Genomic DNA, 23,044 nt, shown 5'->3' on the forward strand with positions numbered 1-23,044 from the left:
TACATTATAACTGTGAAATAGGGCTGCACGAGACTGGAAATTATGTATTTTGCGATATTTTCATTTTCTGCTATTTATATTGCGATTTTTCACAAGATTTAACTTAATTTTAGATTGATTGGGATGATTTTGAAGGGGAGTGCATCTGCATAAAATATAAAAAACTAATTACAAGTGGAGGTTAATACACAAATGAAGGCGTTTAATTGTAAACAGGTACAGAAATAGAAGACAAAGCTGTAAGTTCTTCATTGGGTAAATTATTAAATGCAATTATTTTTGTTAAAGCTACAAACGTGTTAATTCCTTGTGGCCATATGCTTTAAATTCACTTAATGTTTACACAGGCCTTAAAACACAAGCAATTGATAAATCTACACATTATTATGGTTAAATCAAAAGGACTCCAAAATTCTTGTGTGTTCTGAACTGTGTAGCTGTTTAGCTATAATTCTGACGCCACATTCGCACCTCCTGTAATGTGACTATTCACTCATTTCGATATCGATGCTAAAACTATATATTGTGCAGCCCTACTATGAAATATAACAGAAATGTAAATACTGCCTGTATGAATTATTAAATGTAACTGACAAGAAATGTATAATACTGCAAACTATTTCCAATAAATGACAAACATTTTATTATTTATTGATTTAAATAACTAAAAGAAAAATATGTAAAAATATCAACCCCGAAAAATTGCTAAGTAAATGTAGTCAGCGCAAAAATAAAATCTGCAGTAAAACAAATGATTCTAAAAAGCTGGATTTGACTTTCTATATATTTAGCTTATAGCCAGTGGCTGGATGCCAATGCCATCGCAGCTCCCTCAGGAGTGAACCCAGCTGCTCAGTCCTGCCATCCCCAGCGCTCAGCCTACAAACCTGGCACATCTTCACTTTTACCTCACCCGCTCTTTCTCGGGTGAAGCCACCTCTGCTGGGACACCAAACCACAGCACTTTCCAGGGGGATTTCAAACCCCCTGCTCCAAATGAACACCATCCGTTCTGTCTCCAGCAAGGCCCTTGGAGCCCAAACAGGGCACTAAACAGCCGTCAGACTTGGATTCATTTTAAGTGGGAATGAGGGATGGTCTGCTCTCCTGTTGGACGCTGGGCCCTCAGGTGGTTCTTTTGGAGACTGTTTGCCTCCAGATGTTGCTTTGGATGAGAGAATGCAGGAGGTGGAGATGGAGGAGACTGCAAGAACTGCTATTTTGGGCGAGGAGTATTTGTGCTGCTCATTTGTAGCTCAGAGGGGTTATTTTAGAGAATTGGTTGTTAATTCAAAAATAGATTACAAAGTTAAAAATGGATTTTTCACTTTCACTATTTTATATATTTTTTACTCTAAAATTTCTTTATTTGAATTACTTTTTAAAAGTAAACCCAATTGTTTTTTACATGTAACATTTAATAGGTTAATAAATATTTTATATTGCTTTAATTATAGACTACATTTATTCATTATTTATTTATTTATTTATTCATTAATCTTTTCTGTCTGGTTCTCGAATCTGATTGCTGATAAAGTAATTATATTAAAGTAATATCAGCACTCATACAGCATCTTCACCATTGTGTATTACTCCGCCCATACGAGTGGCAAACAGAGGACTACAGTTTGACAAATATTGCATCCAACAAACTGTTGTATAAACGCAGTATAACACTCGTAGCGGTGTGATATGGCTGTATATCGTCTATGGTGGGACACTAATGCCGAGTTCAGACTGTATGATTTTAGCCCTGATTTTGATAAATCGCAGACGAATGCCTGAAATCATAGGCAAATCGGTGCTCGTTCATGCGAGTAACAATTACACAATGTGAACTATCAAAGACGCGATCTGAGAGAATCGCAGAGGAGTCGCCGGTGCCTGTGAGATATTTGGCATGCTAAATATCTTGAGCTGTCGGCGATTCAAATCATGCCGTGTGAAATGAGTTTTGACTGAAAATATCATCGGCGATCACCTACAGCCAATAAGAGAGCATCATTCACTAGTTTGTTTAAATGTTTATTAAATTTACATTAATTTAATTAATTTTGTCCCAAACTGTTATAGATTAAGAATGTTTAAAGGATTTTAATTTAAAAATATAGGAATTCTTTTTGAATAATTTATTAATTGCATATAATTTTACATTCAAAAATATATTTGAAAATATTGCATATAATGTAAAATATATTTATACACTTATCATGGTTTAAAACATTGGAAAAATAAATATTTTAAATCAAATTGGTAATTCAAATAAACTAATGATTATATATACTTTTTGTAATTTTAGCCATTTATTACGTCAGTGCCTTGTGCGTGTTCTCAATATCTGAAATGAAAAGCATTTCCGTGTCTCTCCCTTGAATGCATTGGTTGAAGAGCTCTTGCAGAATATCAAAACTCTAGTTCTGTGCCAGTCTATTTTTGGCTATATTTGAATATTAATAATTCCGGGTTGCAAATTCTTCAAACAAAACCCTCGGATGTTGAGAGGAGAAACGCAGCCGTCTTTACATTGTCATGGAAACCACGAGGAAATCTTACCCCACCGATGTTACACTTTTAATCACAAGGAAATTAATTAAAAATCATCGAATGCACGAAGACATGTGTCCACAGGCCCATTGGTCCCTTTGAGCCACAGCTTTCCCTATTGTTTTCCCTGGAAAAGCACAAGGGATCGTGTGTTTGAGCCTGAAGTGGCACCACAGCAGCTAATGTCATTAGCGGGAGAACAAACGGGGAGAAGTGAGAAGGACAGAGAGAGCAAGACTAGCGTTCGTCCCAGAGGAATTGTCCTCGCACGCTTTTCAGCTCTTAAGACAAGACACTGCGGGTGAATAGGGTAAAAAATTAATTACGTTTTCACCATGTTTCCCCGGTTGATTGATTACATAAAGAATTGATGATTGATTTTTGTATTGCAAGTTTTCTAAAACCTTGGTTAAATATGCAAATGAAATAAACACTAATTAGAATACATTTGCAGCACAAAAATCTGATATTTCAGATCAGTTTTGATAGCGGAGTCTTGGATTTTTACAGAGATTACTCTGTAATTCAGAAAATGCTGTTGTTAAAACTTAAAAACCATTGGTGAATCTGAATTTAATTGTGAGACACAACATTACTTTTTTGAATTGTGTGATTTCAACTTATTTTAGGCAAATTGAACCCAAGAGTAAACTGAATCAATGATGTCAAATCACTATCATGGACCCTTTACACATTTCCAGGTTTTTATCAGCAGCGGAAGTGGTCATAATTGGGTAAACTTAGAGCGCAGTCAATAGGAGAGTATAACAAATCATTTTATTTGCAATCCCATATGCTGAAATAATGAAAGAAATGCTCCATGATGGTGTTAAGACTTTTAGAGAAAGGAATACAATTGTGTGAGACTGATAACAACAGACAGAAGAGAGAACGTCAAATTTACTGTCCTGCCCCCATTGACGCTGCTTTAGAAACGCCTTGCATAAGAGGTCATTCATTTTGTGTAATTTGATGCAAAGATATAATGTACAGGAATACATATAAATGTACATGTGTTTTTTTAACAATCACAGTATTAAAAACTACTTGTTCAAACTACTTATTTAAAAATGAGCTAAAACAACACAATTCTTGAGGTTTCGTTGGGACAACTTAATTGTTTTATGTTTAATCCACTTAAATTTGTAAAACTAATTCCTTCATGTTGTCCCAATACAAATTGAAATATGGAACCGAGCATTTTTTACAGTATAGATCAGGGGTGGGCAAACTCGGTCCTGGAGGGCCGGTGTCCTGCACAGTTTAGCTCCAACTCTGATCAAACACACCTGCTTATAGATAATTAGTGATCTTGGAGACACTGATTAGCATGTTCAGGTGTGTTTGATTAGAGTTGGAGCTAAACTGTGCAGGACACCGGTCCTCCAGGACCGAGTTTGCCCACCCCTGGTGTAGATGGATATGAATAGAACTGTATATTTTGGCGTGTGTAATAGCTGCTGTAGTGAAGATTTAATCAGGGGAAAAAAGCCTGTTAAAATATTTATTATAATTGAAATCTGCAAATTGATAAAGTGTGACAAAAGAAACACTTTAAAGTGTATTTGGGATGTTTTCTTTCCATTTAACAAAAAAAAAAAAGGTCTGACAATTGACAGGTGCATGTAAAAGCAGTGTTTTTGCCTGCAGGGTCTTGACTTAATGGCAGAACAAGTGTCAGTTTTGGAGAGTGTGTTTCTGCGTGTGCTCTCAGGGGTTGTGGGGATATCAGACTGAAGCTAATGACCCTGATGGTAATGAGACAGCATTCGCTCTCTGCAGGTCTCCTCAGACAAGCCAGACGAGGCCCCGACCTCTGTCTTTTTTTTTTTAAGCTTTTCACTCATTTGCGCAAACCTTTTGCTCTCTATCTCTGGTTCTCCACCTTTCTTTGCGGACTCGTCTCCTGCCATGCTCTGTCAGGCTGCCTCTGAACAGACTTCACGGCATGCCAAGCCATTTACAAATGCCTTCACTTTCCATGCGCTTTTTTGCCACTTATCTGTCCTGCCGTGGCAGTGCAACTGTGTGTGTCTGCGAGCTCATATTGGGTTATGAAATCAGAATTGGCCTTGGTATTGCTTCACATATTACAGGGGTTATGGATGTTGATGTAAAATTTTCATATATTTTTTTTCCTCATCAGTGCAGTGTTCATATTGGGGATCAACCAATGTATGTATTTTAAATATTTCATAATAAATACATTTATAATAATAAATAGTTTTATATTTAGCCTGTTTATTATTTATTAATTTAATCCGTTTATAAAATAATTATTTAGTTTGATTAATTTTCGAATTATTTAAAATGTATTTATTTATGGAAAAATATATAAATTTTTACCAAAATAGCTTTTTATTGATTTATTATTTTTTTTATAAAATAAACATTAGGTAAAATCAGTAAGATAATGTATTGGGGGCTATTCTGTTAGCTGCCAAAGCTTTATACATTTAACATTTTATTTGTTTAACTTGACGGACTAATAAATAATATAGAAATAATAATAAAAAGCTAAAATATATTATAGACCATTTTGAGGGATGTAAACAATAACAATGGTCCTAACGTATTTCCTGTTTTACATTTTTAATTTCCATAGCCTTCAAGAATCCAAAAAGGTCCACATATTGATAAAAAATGTTATTACAGCTGATTTAAAATCAAGTTGTGGTTGAATTGCCTTTTGTTACAGTTAGAAAATAGTTTAATGTTGGCCCATGAACATTTCCTGCAATTTTTATGTCATAAAACTGCAATTTTAATTTAATAAATAAGTAGTATATAAAAATCCCTGCTAGGTACTTACAATTTCTTTGCAATATTTGAATATTTTGCGAGGATGTGAGTTTTAACAATTGCTTTTTATTTTAAATGTAGTATACTCTTTAAAATGTTTCTTTTTTTCACCATTTCTCACACTCTTGTCGTCCCAAACCTCTCTTTATTTCATCTGTAGAACAGAAACTATTTCAAAAATGTTAATGTCAATACATTAAAGTCCCCTAGATCCAAGCTACATTTTGTGTTTCATTGAAGAAAATTTGTAATACAGTGGTCCCTCGTTATTCGCGAGAGTTCCGTTCTAAAAATAACCCGCGATAGGTGAAATCCGCAAAGTAGTCCGCTTTAAATTTTACAATTATTATAAATGTTTTAAGGCTGTAAAACCCCTCACCACACACTTTTCTCAGACAGGCATTAACATTTTCACACTTTTCTCTCGTTTAAATTCTCTCAAAGTTCATAGAAAAATAATTTCTTCCTTCGTAGGAAAATAAGCCGAGTATTATAGAATGAAACCAAAGATCAAAAACATTTGATCTTTATTTATTCCCTAATGGCGCCCTACAGCCGCGTAACCTCTACCTTCCTTTAGCGTGTCCAGATGTTCAACTTTTGTATGATGGCTAGCATCTTCCTCTGCATTTTGGGTGTTACTGCAGGTGCCTTTGACGGTGCAGAACGCTTCATCGACATTGTGGTGAGAACTTGCAAACATACAGTACAGTACAGTCACACTGCTAGCGATCGAAGATTTATGTAAATTTGGCGAGCTGAATGCTTTCTGTATTGTGCTGGAGATATGCCACGCAAGAGATTGATTGACATTGGTCCACTACCAATCAGGATGCAGAACACAATGCACTAATCAGGACGCAGAACAAGCAGACGCTGTAGAAAAAAGCATGGAGTATGAAAGTGAACCGCGTTATGGCGAGGGACCACTGTACAAGTTTGGAATGACATGAGGGTGAATAAATCGACAGAATTGGTAAAAGGGTAAGCTATTAGTGTAAGTCTTAGAATTGGCCTGCAGAAAAGTTACTGGACTGATCCTGGCATGGATGGAGTAAGACCGGTCGTCTGGAGAAAAATAAAAAGATAGTCGTTCTGTCACAAAGGTTTGGGTTGAAGGAGCTAGACAGAATGAGTCAAATCATGGACTTGACACCTTGTGAGGAAAAGCAGGTCACCAAGAACAATGAAGGATCGCTTCGACACTGCTGTTACCTTATCAGCCAGGCTCCACTCGCAGCACTTTAATTCATCACAGACTGTATGAAAAGCTCTGTTCCCCTCTGAGACGCCGCTCTTATTTCCAATCATCTCTGTGGGTTCGGCCAGATCTGTCATAGTTTAATCTACTTGACCTGAGGTGAATCTTCGGGGCCTGTACCTTCCCCCTTGGAAACAGATTCTACCTTTGCTGCTTTGTGTAAATGTGGGATTAGTTGTTCATTTGAATAAAGTATCGACAAGTCAAGAGTTTCTGTCACTAGCTCTTAGGATTTATTTTATTCCAACCAGCCCCGAAGACTTCTTGTAGCTATGGCAACTTATCATAATAGCTGTTAAAATAGAAATTTCTCTGCTTATTATATCCATGTGCCATGTTTAGGATTTGAGATGTTGCCTTGCCTCCTAATATCTTCAATGGTAAGACTCATAGGAGTCTGTATTTCTCTGGTTCTGTCCCAAATATTGGCTTTTACACCAATAGTTATAGGAACTCAGTTACAGGTTGTGTTCACTGGAAATCTGAATTGACGTAAGCAGGTCAATAGTGGAACATTCAACAACATTGGCTGTATCTGAAAGCTTGAAAATGCTTCTATTCGAAGACGTATTTTAAGGTAGGAAGGCATCAAGACACGTCCAAATCCAATTCCTGCTTCACTTCTTGTCTTCTGAGATGCCTTCTTCTGATCAAATTTCGAAGGCAGCACTATCAATATCCCACAATCCTGTACTTTCCATTTCTGACAGTCAAGCTAAAAAAATAATCATGCCATCTCAGAGTGCGGCTTGGGTGTCATAATAAATGTACTGTACATGCAGTAGTTGACCAACATTTTACTTATTTGAACAAATATGCCGATAAAAAGATGCCGATCACACCGAACATGTTTTTTCCGTTGCAAAAAGGTATTGCGTATTGTGCTCAAGTCTTGCTGTTGATGTTGTTATTATTGTAATATTTAATAATATTGTGATATTCAAGATTTCATTTAATTGGAGAATGAAAGAGAAGCGACTGACATAACGCCCTTTTTCTTAGAGTTCACTTTTTTTCAACTGCGAGCGCACAGCGCAATGGCAAAAACACAAGGCACAGCATATGGTTAAAACACAAGGTGTGCAGGGCACATAAGCAGCTTGCAAAACGCTCACGGCTGTTAGCAAATCATTTAAAAAAGCTGCCTTTCAAAGCAAAAAGTGCATTCGATGTGATTGGCTGCTTAGTTATCACCAAAGCTCTCTCTATTTAGTTCTCCAGAGTCACTAGCTGATAGGGCAGCAAGGCAACAAGTCAACTGCCTAAGCTTTTGAATGCATCCATCAATTCTCTAAGCAGAATAAAAGGTTAAACAGTTTTTATATTGCTGTGTGTAGTTATAGGATATTTGTTACATGACCTGACCTAATGGGCAGCCATCAACAACTGAATGTTTCCCTAGGGGCTATTTTCCTGGTTGCATTCAAACTGTCAGTAGAAACTCCGAGAGTGGCTTATACCATTATTTTTCCTCAATAGTGTAAAAATCAAGTATCTGGGCTTCGGTGTCCATCCATGTATTGATGTTTACCATGTTGTGGTACATAGCTATAGGAACTCAAGTACAGGAACTAGCCTCTAGAGCAGTGGCGTATTTAGGGATGGGCAATATGGGCGGTCGCCCAATGTGGCATCTTGCTAGGGGTGACATGGAGACCCCCCCCCCCTTCACCTTAGTCCATGAAAGGAAAGCATGAACACTGTGAATGCGGCATTATCATCACTTGCCTAGAGCGCCAGTTAAGCTTGCGATCGTACTGCATTAGGGTGGCCCTAATAACAGATTTTCCTATAGGGGCCATTTTCCTGGTTGCATTCGAACTGCCAGTAGTCAACCCAAACTCAACCCCCACTCCTGAAAAACTTTTCTATAGCTAAAATAGTTCCTAGTTCCTACATTATTTTAAGAACTAAAAAAATTTTTTTGTACAAAATCCCCTATGGTCTTCGTTATTCGTTTTGGTGTTGATTGTAGGTCTAAATTATTCTTCTGAAACCTAACATATAGACGGCACACATGACCTTTAGAAGACCACATCAAATACACTTCAGACCTCCTGTATGGGACACATCCGGTATCTAAGTGTGTCCTCGCAGGTTGTTGGTTTTTCAAAGGTCATCCGGGTTACTTGACGCAGCCACTACATGTTCCCTACATTTCCCATGTGCACTCCGACCTGAAATGCTGCCTCCATCCTCCTACTTTAGCTTCTCAGAGATTGCTTTGGGATGTGTTTGAGGGGTCATGTGTTAGTTGTCGTTGCCCCCTTTTCACTGGTCGATGACCTGTGTGGCCTTTTTCTTCAATAATACCGAAGTTTAAGTTGTCTAAAAGCAAACTGGCCCAAGGCATAAAGGGCACCTTCCATCTAAGCACTCACATCACAAATGGATAGGTAAAGAACATCCGCTGTCCCCAGGTGAAAAGACAAATATAGCCACCCTTCAGCCAGGCTTCACAACTGAAAACCTACATGGCAGCTGTTAGGGTTGTTGAATATCCGTGCTAAAGAATAAAAGAAAATATACAGTTTTCTGGAGTATTTGTTGTGCTGAGAATTGCTGCACAATTAGGTAATAGTTATGATCTCTTCATTTGGCAGCCCCACAATTTATTTATATTAATGTCTAGAAAAAAAGAGAGCTGGTGTGTATTATTAATGTGTTTTTTGTGTTTTGTTAGCATTTTCTAATGGATAACCGTGGTATCAGTTTTTGTGCCCCCTTACAGTGTATTGGCTCGAGTACTTCCCATAATCATGACTGCTTTCTGGATAGTTTGACCAAGTTTTAGATTTCTTCCTGACTCCTTTCTCATAAGGGCTCTTGATATTGCCCTAATTTCCTCCCTAGTTGACATTGTTGCCTTGTTTCCACTGAGCGGTACAGTACAGTACAGTATGGTTTGGTATGGGCCAACCTGATCAGTCTTGTTTTTCCAATGCCAATAGTATCCTTACTTGGTAGGTATGTTGTATGCCATAAATTTGCAATCAGTGTCATTCTCACTTGATGATCAAAGCTTCATAAACTGTTCTCATTAAGTCTTTTGCGATATCAAGTTCATTATTTCAAATGTAGACATGTAGCAAGCGTATATAAACAACAATGGAGGACAAACCTTAGATCCTGTTTTTGCTTCTTGGCTTGTGGCTGTTTGCTAATAGAAGACCAGATTTGTTGAACTTGGGTCGACCGTGGTTCATTGCTGCACGCAAAAATTTTATAATGCTGTCGTTTTTTTGTATATTTAACAATTCCACTTCCTGTGTTGTCGTTCCCTAGTCTTGTTGCACGTGCTGGTGACTATGCACTGCTATGTAAAGTAATAACGTTCAGCAATGAGTCAACCTTATTGTACCGTACTGTTGTGCTAGATACTCTTAGGAAAGGGTGCCAAAAATGTGGTACCTGATTACGCTATTTTGATACTTCTGACAGTGGAAATGGAAATAAACAAGCACCATACCATACTGTATGCTACCAAATCATTCCAATCAATGGAAATTTGCTAATAGTTATCAAGGGTGCTGTTTTTGGGCCTGCTCAAAGTGTATAGACTCAGTACATGGATGGGAGACCACATGGGAAAGCTAGGTTGCTGCTTTAAGTGGTGTTAGTGAGGCCAGCAGGTCTGTGTGGGTCCTAATGCCCCAGTATACTGACGGGGACTCTATACTGCTCAGTGAGCGCCGTCTTTCAGATGAGACGTTAAACCGAGGTCCTGACTCTCTGTGGTCATTAAAAATCCCAGGATGTCCTTCGAAAAACAGTAGGGGTTTAACCCCGGCGTCCTGACCAAATCTGCACACTGGCCTCTGTCCATCATGTCCTCCTAATCATCCTCATATCATAATTGGCTTCATCACTCTGTCTCCTCTCCACCAATCAGCTGGTGTGTGGTGTGCGGTCTGGCGCAAAATGCCTGCCGTTGCGTCATCCAGGTGGATGCTGAAAACTGGTGGTGGATGAGGAGATTCCCCCCAATGTGTAAAGCACTTTGAGTGCCCAGAAAAGTGCTATATAAATGTAAGGAATTATTATTATTATTATTATTATTATTATTATTATTATTATTATTATTATTACCTCAATTAGATCGCATCAGGATTAATCCTTATCTTAATGTTACCGTTAACAGTCTGATAAAATAGTGGCATATATTCAGTATAACTTTTAGGATTGATAGTTAGACAAAATAAATACAGGATGGTAAATATTTCTGCTAGCATCAGCAATTGGTATCCATAGCTAATGCGAGCATTCATTCACATTAGCTCTTTAGCATGTTCAGGAAATTAGCAGGCAGCACAGCGCTGGCAATTAAAAGAGCAGTGACGGCACGCTGACAGACGAGTTAACCGTCTGTCCTGAGGACCAGATGTTGCGGGCCCTCGGGAGGCCTAAAAATCCTAGAAGAACCGTGACAGAGCAGAGCTCCGCAGGCTCTCTGGTTTTTAATGAACTTGGTGACAGTCTCAGCATCTGACGAATGGTGTGAAACTTGTAATCCAGAAATTGTGTATGTTTAAATCAAATGAAAAGGGAATATAATCAGTTATTCATACAATACTGCAGTTTTAAGCTCAAGTTAGCGGATGCCTCAAGCTGTAACCTATCAGTCAACTCCCAGCTTTTGACAATTGTGTTTTTTTTTTTATCGCCTTTGCCTGAAGTCTTCAGTGTTTTGCAGTAGTTTAGCCGCGGATTGTATATGCATGTGAGGTCTGTTGATTCGGGTGTGTTTTCGCACTGTGACACAGTTAATAACTGGCCGTCAATGCGATCACACACAGCGCTGGCATGCATTATGCATGAACAAGATTAATCTGTCTTGGTGCTTGCGAAGCATAGAGAACACTTCAGCCCTTCTTCCTTGCTCTTTTTCTCCCTTTCTCTTCCTCCTCTCAGGCAGCTTTTATTTTGCTGCTTGCAAGGTTGGCTGTTGTGATCAGGCTAATGCTGCAGTTTGTCAATTTCAATTATGACCCCCTTTGAACTGCGCCGATTCCAACCAGGGAAGAAATAGAGGAGGTAATATTCCCACTGTCAATCACCTGCGATTTTTCTGCCTTGCCTTTTCCCTCGCTTCTAATTTTAACCTCCACCACTCTGGGGTACATTGCAGGAAGGTTAAAGGGGTCAGGAGATGTACTTTATCTTACAAAAGAAATATATACGTTCTCACTGCAAAACTGCTTCCATATAGTCCATATAGAACCTCTGTGAAAGTTGCTCATGTTGGCTCACCTGTTATAAGTACAGTTATACAATATATTGTTATAATGTTTGTGCTAATATTAAAAACTTTTTTTTTTAGTTTGGTCAATTTATTGTGCTCATCGAAACACCACCTTCTAAGTACACCTAAAATAATTAAAATCCCTCAAAATGGGAGGGATGTGGGTGCTATTTTAACGTCAGGAAATAAAAAAAAGAGACTTAAAATTGTCTCTTATTGTCTTAAAATCACCCCAATATGACTGTGGATACACAATTATCTACACACAGTTCTGTCCAAACAGCTTAAAAAGATGATTTTCATCCTAGATGCCCTTTAAAATAAATAAATAATGTGTGTACAACCCCAAATCAGAAAAGGTTGGCACAGTATGGAAAACGCAAATAAAAAAGAAAGTGGTAATTTCTACATTTACTTTGACTTATATTTCATTGCAGACAACATTTCAATGTTTCCCGCAACACATTTCAAAAAAATTGGAACAGTAAAGCATTAACCAATTAGTAAAAATTAAATCTTTTAAAATTCTTCACAGATTTTATCCAGTTATTATAGAAATTCAAAAATGACATTGACGTTTCTTGGTCTTTCTGTAAGACTTCTTCTGAGTCTGTTGCTCACTTATTTTGGGAATGTCCCTTTGTTAAATCTTTCTGGTCTGATGTGAATACTCTAGTTGTCCAAAAGGTTGATTTTTCTTTAAGCTATAGACATATTATTTTGGGGTTTTACATTAAAGAAAAACAATTCCTTAATTCAAGTTTTTGTATTAACGTAATATTATTCATTGGAAAGTTTTTTTATACACAAGTGTAAATATACTATGAATATTGCATCTGTACTTGAATACCATTTCATAACCATTTCACCAGTCTCATAACAAGAAAGCAATTAAAACTTCTAAAATGTGATTTAATATTTTGCATTAATTTGTGTTTTTTTTCATGTGCGCTTCTTTATTTTATTATTTTATTGTCTTTTTTTCTTTCTCACTTTCTTTCTTTGCTATACCATTGTAATACTTTAAAATGTTTCATTCTCTTTTTGGTCAAAAAGTAATAGTTGCATTGTTTGCATTATAGTTATTCTTCTGTATTTTCATTGCAATTGCCTGTTATGGCAAAAAAAAAAAAAAAAAGCACTTAGTCCTTTTCACCTAAAAGACATTTAGGGACTGAAGACCAAGTAAAGAAGTGTTTCCGGTGTAATTTTGCCCCATTCTTCTTGCAAACAAGTCTTAAGGTGGGCAACAGTACAGGGTTTTTGTTGTTGCATTTTGCTCTTCAAAATGCACCACACATTCTCTATTGGAGACAGGTCAGGACTGCACACAGGCCAGTCAAGTACCTGTATTCTCTTCCATTGCAGCCAGGACTTTGTAGTTTGTGCAGAATGTGGTTTTGCACTATCTTGTTGAAATATGCGTGGGCATCCCTGGAAAAGAAGGCAGCATATCATGCTTCAAAATCTCTATGTACTTTTCAGCATTATTGGTGCCATCACACCACTTTCACCAAGGACACTGACACACGTTAAGTTTTTTTTTTTTAAATAATTGGTCCAACTCTAATAGTTTAATTCATCAAAATGCTAGAATATTTGTCATTTAAGACCCCCCCCCCCCCCCCTAACCTTTACCAGCATCATAAGTTGACGTTGCAGATTCAGATCCCTGTAGTAAAATCTCCATCTCCACTTGGTCTTTTGATAGCACATCACACCGCATATAAACTCTCTCCTCCTGGAGTCCCATCACAGAAATAGGTCAGCTCGCTCCGGGTGCGACTCTGTTGTCAGACCAGCACAAGGATAACCCAGTGGGAGGCCCGGCATAAACCTCAGAGCCTGCGTTTGCCCACCACCAAAACTTCCAGAGTGACAGAGCGAGGCTTCAGCTGCAGGTTGTCATAGCGCGTCTCTCAGTCCGGCTCGCTGTAATGTTGTTTGCTGTCGTCTCGCATTTCAGAGCAGCTTTAAGACCTGCAGTCGCTGCAACCGAAGCGAGTTCTAGGACGAGGTACAGTAGCGGCTGTCATTTTGCAGCGTTAGCGAGATGAGCGAAGGCCCTGAGAGCTTCAGGGCGAGACGAGCTGTGAAAAAAACACATCTGCTGATGCCCCTCTGTGGCAGATCATTTGTTGAGCCCGTTTCACACAAGGCTGCAGCGTGTCAAACTGAACTGAACTGAAGTGTAGCTGAAGGAAGACGGCATGGTGCTTTTTATTGTCAAACTAGATTATTTGCCTATAGTTAGAACATTCCAGAATGCTTTAAATTGTTTTATTAATGACATTTAAATAAAAAAAATTATTGTAATTGTGTTTATTTGTAATATAGAATTGTAATATGATTTTTTTTTCATAATATACTTCTTAAAATACATAATTACTTTTTTATTCATTGATTATTTGTTAACTTTGCTGTAAGATTTAAAAGTTTTACATTGGTCATCATTAATAGCTTAATGATACTAACACATATTGGATCTCTGTATGCATTTTATCATATCCAACTTTGCAGTATGTTGATGTTTTAATGACGGTGTATCATTTAATTTGCTTAAAGTTTTATTAGATTTTTTAAATTGTGTTTTTTAAATGTACTTTTGGTTTAATTTATGTAGTTATTTCAATATTTTCTCTATAGTTGGAAAATTGGTTAATGGGGTAATTCATTTTAGTGTTATTTACAAACTACAAGTATGTAGTAATATAATTAAAAAATGTTTAATAATCTGATAAAATCACTAAGTTTGGTGAAGGAAAAATCATGGTTTGGGGTTACGTTCAGTATGAGGGCATACAAGAGATCTGCAGAGTGGATGGCAACATCAACAGCCTGAGGTTACATTACTGCCCATTACATTACAAACCACAGGATAGGGCAAATTCTTCAGCAGGATAGCGCTCCTCATACTTTAGCCTCCACATTAACGTTCCTGAAAGCAAAGAAGGTCAAGGTGCTCCAGGATTGGTCAGCCCATTCACCAGTTAAAATAATAATATAACATTATTGAGCATGTCTGGGGAGGAGGAGGCATTGAAGATGAATCCAAAGAATCTTGATGAACAAGAGTTTCTTTGCCATTCCAGATGACTTTATTAATAAGTTATTTGAGTCATTGCAGAGATGTATGGATGCAGTCGTCCAAGCTCATGTGAGTCATACACAATATAAATGCTTTTCCACTGCACCATGAATTTATATTTTCTAAGCAAAGTCAGACCTTACTGTCCTAAATAAATAATCAAAAATCTAGGCATGATCATTATTTACTTTGGTTTTATATATAAAATATAAATTTTTTCATTTATTATTATTTTTAGAAATAAATTCATGTATTTGTAGTATAAACGTTAAATAGCAACCATTTAATTGTCCAGATTTACTCACTATATTTTGTGTTTTGTTATATATGTATATTAGAGTAATATCACCTGAAAATAAAGATCCATTTTCTTTCTGTATCTTAAAGGTGCTGTATGTGAGTTTTTAACTCTTCTAATCCATAAAAATACCATAATATGTTTGCAGATATTTAAGAAACGTGCCAAGTAAACATTCTTGTTTATCTGAAAAACAATGCTAAAGTCAGATATTCTGCTTTGAAAGTTACGTGCTGGAGCGCTGTCTTTGTTTTGGTCCTTTCAACCCGCCCAATGCCAGTTTAGCCTATTATATTTCAGCACCCCAGGTTGCCTTTTTGGAAAACCACGTATTTCATTAATTATTTATTCAGAAAGGCTCTCAAAGCATGCATCCGTGACCGAAATGCGACCTCCGGTGGACAGCAGCAGACTCTGAAATGAGACGCAGATTGCATAAGTTCCACATGAGGTTATTAATTAGCAAATAATGTAAATATTACAAGCGTAAACATTAGGTGAGTAGGTTACATTGTAACCGCATGTCCTAACAACACGCTGCGTGATGAGATTTGCAGTGATGAGCAATTTGGCTGTTTGCACCAGACGAAACCTGACAGAAATTTAAATACAGCCATACAGAAGCACAGAATATACACTCGTTCACGAAATGGTAAGGTTTCTAATCTTATTAATACATATTAAACCTCTTTAACATTATTAAATGTACATGCTGAATCACTGATATGTGTTGGTTTTGAGTCACAGTTCAATTTGAAATGGGTTTTTTGATCTGAGGTAAACTCTGCTGCTGCTTTCAGTATATGGCAGTCAAACTCACATTGTTTGAATTTAACACTGACTAAAGCACATGAGGTGTACCTGAGGTGGTGATTGTCAGTTTTCTGTTGTTCAGCTGTAAGAAATTGATGCTGTTTCTAATATATCTATTCGAGGTGTTGGTTAGGACAAAAACTCCTTTTAATATGGAAAATATTAATTGCTTTTAGCTAGAATGTGATTTAAATCAGCCTTTAGGCTCGATGATCAGACTCAGTCCTGTTGGTCCTGGCAACCTGCACTTGCATGTGTTTTGATCCAGGAATGTGATACCTGTAATTCAGTAATTCACACTGTACCTTTAAAGCACTTTTTTTTTAAATGGGAATTGAACCCACAACCTTTACGTTGCTAGAATAGCTCTTTGCTCTGCTTTTTTAGCCCAGTTGACTCACATGTTTGTAATAAACTCGTGTTGTAGATCCTCAGATCAGTGTGCTGAAGGTGGCTCAGATCTGCCTGTCCCCTGCTTTTTGCAGCGGTGAGTTTACTCAAGCTTCACCATGGACGTTATCAGATTGAATCGCTTTGTTTATCCTCGTCTCTGCTCTGGTCTGGACTCTCTTTCCATTGCCGAGCCTCACAGATGTTTAGTGGCCACATTACCATTCACAGCCTGTATCTCTGCCTTTATTTATGAATACCATTTGTCACTAACTCACAGTTTATGAGGCAGCATTTCATTTTCATGCGCTCTCTGTATGTGTGTGTGAGAGAGAGAGGCATACAGTATGCTGTGATTAACCTCATACTGGGATAGAATTACAGCCACACGCTCTTTCTTTGTTGCTGGTGCAGAAAACACCATTATATGGCCCTCTCAGAGTTTGTTTTCTCCACTAAAGGTCAAAGTTCAGCTCTGGCTGGAAAAGGGCAGATTATTTCTGGGTTGTAGATGATCAAGATGTTATGGATGTTTCTTATGATTGATCTTTTTAGCTGGCTGGTGTATCAATATAGTTTGTGTTGGATTAAAATTGGACAAATATAATCATATACGTACTGTATATTCAATATTTTATTCTGTATTAATTACTAATGAAGCTGTAACAAAATCTTATTATTACACTAATATTATTCAAAGACATGCTAAATGTATACATATGGTAAATCTAAATACAACACACACACATACATGTGTATATGTGGTTTACAAGGACTTTACATTGTTGAAATGTATTCTATACTGTAAAAAATGCTTATTAAATGGCCTAACCCTAGCCCTAACCCCAACCCTCACAGGAACCTGTGGCAAATTTTGAATATAATATTTAAAAGTATAATTGAAGTGTTTTGAATTGAGGACAGAATGCATGTGCTTGTAATCTCACTTAATAGATAAAAATATTGAATATATGAAAATGGAGCATAAATGATAACATGAAAATTGTTGTGAATGTGTTTGGTCTTGATGAGCGTTTCACAGCAGTGGTTTATCTTTATTATGAAAATGAACAAGGTCGGTGTTTGCACATGTGCTGTGTTGTCCTTCATGAGAAACGGCTTTTACAGCCTTGTTTTTCTCCCATATGAGCATGAACTGATGAAGCAGGCACACAAATGACTGTGCTGTCAGCAAGACTCCTCTGCATCAGCCAGGTGTATATGGAGAAATGGCATAAAAGAAGGTCACATAATTCATAACCTGTGCTGAAGAGTAACATAGAACATTAATCTGGAGTAAGTGGCTACTGACATCTAATGTATATAAACTAGTTTTATATTAAATTACATAATATTGAATCAAATTAAGTATTAATAATTTTAGTATTTTGTGTATTGTTAATAATAATGTGCTTATATTAATAATAATTATTAATAATAACTATTAATAATAATACTAAGTAGTTATTTATAATAGATAAAATACTAATAGGGTGTTCACAACAGACACAGTATGCGAGAATAAATCATGCTATTTTCACGTAAATAGACTTGTGAACATTTTGAGTTTACTCGCTTCATTTTATGCTTCAAATTAGCTTCATTCGTGCATCAAATTCACTGAACAATAGACATGTTTCGTTGCTAAATAGCTAACATGTTTTGTTTTTTTGGTTGTATTTTTTTTGTACCTTTATTGATAGGACAGTGGAGATTTATAGACAGGAAAGTTTGGGGAGCAGAGATAGGGGAAGGATCAGCAAAGGACCTTGAGCCGGGAATCGAACTCGAGTCGCTGCAAGCACCTGGGTGCACTCAATGCACTTTACGCACTTATGTGATTTAGGAAGACTGAAACACAGCGTAGATTCGTTCGGCACCGTGTGATTTCATAAACTCCTCCAGAAACTATACCTGCGTGATGGAGGCTTTCAGCGGTGCTTCAGACTCAGCAAAGCCCAGTTTGATGAGCTGTTGGCAGGAGGATTTTCCCTCGGGACATCAACAACAGGTGCTTCATCATAATCACGCCCCTACAAGAGCAAGCTCCTGATTGGTTAACCCAGCACAAATGTCTGATAAACTTCAAACTTTTAAAGTCGATGGATCCGTGTGATTTGCACGTCAAACACGCAAAATGCTCAACTCGTGCTGCTTCATTTGGGCAGATTGCGTCATTCTTGCAAATTACCATAATCACAATACTAATAATCTATATTGTAAAAAGTATTAAAAACACTATATAATATTATTAATTTCAGTAATAATAGTAATAAATAATGCTGTATGTAATTATGCTGTATATACTATTGAAAACGATGTTTTTAAGTTGATTATATAATAATAGCTGTAATAATGATGATAAAAGCAAAAACATATTTGTTGAATTTGTTTGTATTTTAGTGTACAACTAGACAAATAAATAACTCAAAATATATTTTTGCTGCTCATTCAAACTAATTTAAAATAAGCTAAAACAACACAGTTCTTACGGGGGGGTTTTTTGGACAACTTAATTGATTTAAGTTTAATCAACTTAAATTTGTAAAAACCAATAAGTAAATCAAATCTTTTGTGTTAGGACAGCATGAAGCAATTAAGTTAACTTATTCGTTTTTCAAATTTAAGTAGATTAAACATAAAACAATTAGGTTATCCAAAAAACAAAAGAATTGTGTTGATTTAACTCATTTTAAGTAAGTCGTTTGAACAAACAGCAAACCTCATTTTTTGAGTGTAGTTTAATTTCAATACTAAGGTGTTTATGCTAAAAGCTGACACACGCAAAACACTTAAGTGTGCGTGTTTTGAAAGTTTAAAACTAAAGAAAATGAATATACGGTGATCTAAATGTGATTAGATTTCAAGTATGAACTGCCAGACTCCAAATCTTGAACTAATTCCTCTACGCCTTCATCCTCCGTCAGCTTTTATTCAGTCCACCCTTTAACAGACTGTCAGGCAGTAAACAGGTGAGCGGCGCTGGAAACCTGTCCTTCCTTCTCTCGCATTAGTTGACTAATGATGCCTCTAATTAGCCCTGACACACGCTGTTAATTGAATGCACCTTATTACAACTCAGCCTGTCAGAAAGATTTCCGCAGTGTCCGTCTGATGCTTCCACACAAGAGCTTAATATTCTGCTCGTATAGCCCAATATCATTTATGACAGGCTTGTGCTGCAAAAACTACATTTCCCATAATTCTCTTTACCAGAGCTGATCCAAGTCAGATGCTTTTAAGTGTCTTTTCTAGAGAGTGGTTTCGATATTGGAATTTTTGATACGATACCTTAAAATAACAGTGATATTTAACACAGTTTTTATAATTTGCCACAAACATGGCTCAGTGTGCAGTCTGGTCCAGTCAGGCCTGTTGTTTACATATCTTTTTGACCTGCCAATGTTTTCACAGGCCCATCTAAAAGGAAAATATATATAATGCATATATTATATAATAAATATATTGAATGCAATTATCTGTTCCACATTATATTAGGTGGCCTTAAATAATATGTACTTACACTGAAATTGATCATTTGTTACAATGGACTTATTGTGTAAATACATGTTTTTACATTGTACTTACCATTGATCAATTGCCTGTATGTAATTAATTAATTTCTGTAATTACATTTGTGATGGTTCCTTACACCTTAACTTACCCTTAAACCTACCCATACCACTAAAGGCTGATTTATACTTCTGCATCGAGTGATTGGCGTGACCCACGGCGCCTGCCTTGTGCGTAGTCATGCATTTATAGTTCTGCATGTTGTTCGTGTTGCTCTACAATAACACTTCCAAATCATTAGCTGGCAGTAGGTGTTTATGTTCCTCTGTGTTAAGTTTCTTTACAGGTATTTTGTATTTTCTGAATGCTACAAGTAGCTAAAACTCGCTCATTCTGAGGCAGGAACCAGCGGACGAGCAACACCTTTAATCATGAGGTTAACACAGAACAAAAGTTTCCATCCTGGAGCTTCTTCATGAGACTCGACACTTGTAAACACTCGCTCCTACGGGTTCGCGCTGCTCTTGGTCCCTCCCACACTCGTCAGCGCTACAAAGCTAACCAATCACAGAGCTCGTGCTATGTGACGTTGTGACGTGTAGTTAAATTTTTCATCAGCATCCGCAACAGCCGCGGCGAGGGCTATGCGACTGTACAAAGGCTACACCGGAGCATACGTGTGCGCAGAAGTATAAATCAGCCTTAAGGGTGTGCTCACACTAGGCACGCTTTGTCTTGAACCATGCCCAGGAGCAATTGTCCCTCCCCCCTCTCCCCCTTGGCCCGCATTCACTTGCATTTTTTTGCCTATTGATTCTGAGCACGCTTGCGTCATCGATAATGCGAGCTGAACAGAAGAGAAGCGCTCTCACTCCGTACAATGGAGGTTGCTTTAGTTATATTGTTTTGTACTATTTGAGGTCGTTTGGGATGCAGTAACAAAGTCAAATCTTTTGCTGAACAGATCCACCACTTTTGACGCTTATACAGGTTTCGAAGGTCTACGTGCTGCACGTATTAGGAGGTTTGCTGAAGGTGCAGCTGATGTACAGTGGGGGGTTTGTATCTTTAATAAACTATGACAGTTTGCGTTCATTGAAAAGGAAGAATGATTATTAAATCCATATGAAAATGGTCTCCTAAAAGTGACGTCGAGTCTTCAGTTTCACGCTCAGGAGCACTTTGCACTTATACTACAAGCGTACCGCGCGATAGCCCAACCAAACCGCACTCTGGCACACCTCTTCCAACCGGGCCAGGGCTGGCCAACTGATCCATGCCTGCCGATTCGGAGCACTCACACTTGTCAAACAAACTGGGAAAAGGGTGTCAAACGTGCCTGGGCATGGTTTGGATAGCCTAGAGTGAATACATCCTAAACCTGTCCCTAACCATACCTGTACCTCACCTCAACACACTATGAACATAGTAAGTGCGTTGTATTTATTTTTTGATGCAAGTACATAGCAGTTAAGGCCACCTAAAATAGTGGGACCTAAATATTTGTTGTGTTTGACATTTTGATCACTGTAACAATTTAATGAATGATGCAATTTATGATTCTAAACAAATAAAATTACTTTTTTATATTTATTGCTGGCGTTTTTGACTTTTATTTTGTTAGGACAGTAGATATTGACAGGAAGAGAAGTAGTTGCGCTTTATGTTTTTCGCTCTGACCACTATGCACTCAGTAAACCTACAGCTATGCTAAATCATTCCAAATCGATATAATCGGACGATAATGACATTTAGATAATTGTTCAGTGATAACAGCTTCTCAATGCACTATGCTTTGTGTAGTAAATCCTGCATGTGAATATAACAACATAATAACGCGTTTTCCATCCAAGCTCGCTTCATAACACAGAGGTCACGCTGAAACAACGAATGCAGTTAAAACTTCACTTTATGGCAGCGTCCGAAATCCCCTACTACTCAGTAGGTACTGCATTTGAATTATGGTGGCTTGAGAAAGCCAATCAAAGTCAAAGTTTATTTATAAAGCGCTTTTAAAATACAACAAGTGCTTACCAAAGTGCTGTATACACCATCTAAAACAAAGGACAAGTACAATAGACACATGACTCTCATATGGTATTAAAAGCCAGAGAGTAAAAATGGGTTTTAATACTAGATTTAAAAACAGAAAGGGTTGCGGCCTGCCTAACGTGGGGAGTCAAATTATTCAAAGTTCCAATATACTGTAATACTACAAAAATGTATTAAAAATGTACTTAGACTATTTTAAGAACGCATGTCCTCCTAGACCATTCATACTACAACCACCATACTACCTCCAAACCTCCCAACTACACTGAATTAAGTTGCTATATTATTATTATTATTATTATTATTATTATTATTATTATTATTATTATTATTATTATTATCTTTTCCAAGTGATCTGACTTGGCCCGGAAAAGTCCCATTGACTTAACATTGGGCCAAACTTTGTGACCTCATAACTTTGTGCCAGACTGTCATACAGACCTAAGTTTAGGCTCATTTAACTCCGACTACCAATCTGCCAATCACTGATCACCTTTCAATGTACTAGCCACACCCTAGCAACCACTTACTGCACCCTACCAACTGTCCCATAGACTTCTAATATAAAAAACTGCCATTGACTTTACATTGGACATACTAACTACATACCAATTCATACTAACAATATACCAATCCATACTAGAAACATACTAACAAACATACTAATCATACTAGCAAAGCTAATTCATACTGAAACCATGCTAAAACATGCTAATTTATGCTAGAAACATGCTAGCAACATGTTAATTCATACTAGAACAGGAGGACATTTACTACTGAACACAGAATCGAACTGACATTTGCAGCTTTGCTGAAACAGGTTTGCGATTTCTTTTTAAATGAATTTCTTTCCGATTAATCACCCAGCCCTAATTGCAAGATAAGTACTATCTCATAATTGTAAAATGTAGCACAAGTACATTGAACAACACACAAGTATTGAGTTTTGTGAAATGGAGCAGACTATACTGTGGTGCGCAGTATAAATGCTGCAGATTTTTTTTCTGTATCCATATGCATTGAAATATTGTTACGTTTTGA

General features: G+C 37.2%; 1 protein-coding gene and 1 long non-coding RNA gene across 2 annotated transcripts in view; one reads left to right on the forward strand and one right to left on the reverse strand.

The window, feature by feature from the left end:
* rabgap1l (RAB GTPase activating protein 1-like) overlaps positions 1–23,044 on the forward strand; it is a 160,883-nt gene that overhangs the window by 78,277 nt on the left and 59,562 nt on the right. The window lies entirely within an intron of this gene.
* LOC130216468 (uncharacterized) lies at positions 12,917–13,875 on the reverse strand. The gene is made up of 2 exons (XR_008835806.1): positions 13,488–13,875; positions 12,917–13,283 (listed from the first exon to the last, which is right to left on the reverse strand). It is a non-coding gene; the product is annotated as an uncharacterized LOC130216468 (long non-coding RNA).

This window comes from Danio aesculapii, chromosome 22 (genome assembly GCF_903798145.1).
Source record: "Danio aesculapii chromosome 22, fDanAes4.1, whole genome shotgun sequence".
Taxonomy (NCBI): domain Eukaryota; kingdom Metazoa; phylum Chordata; class Actinopteri; order Cypriniformes; family Danionidae; genus Danio; species Danio aesculapii.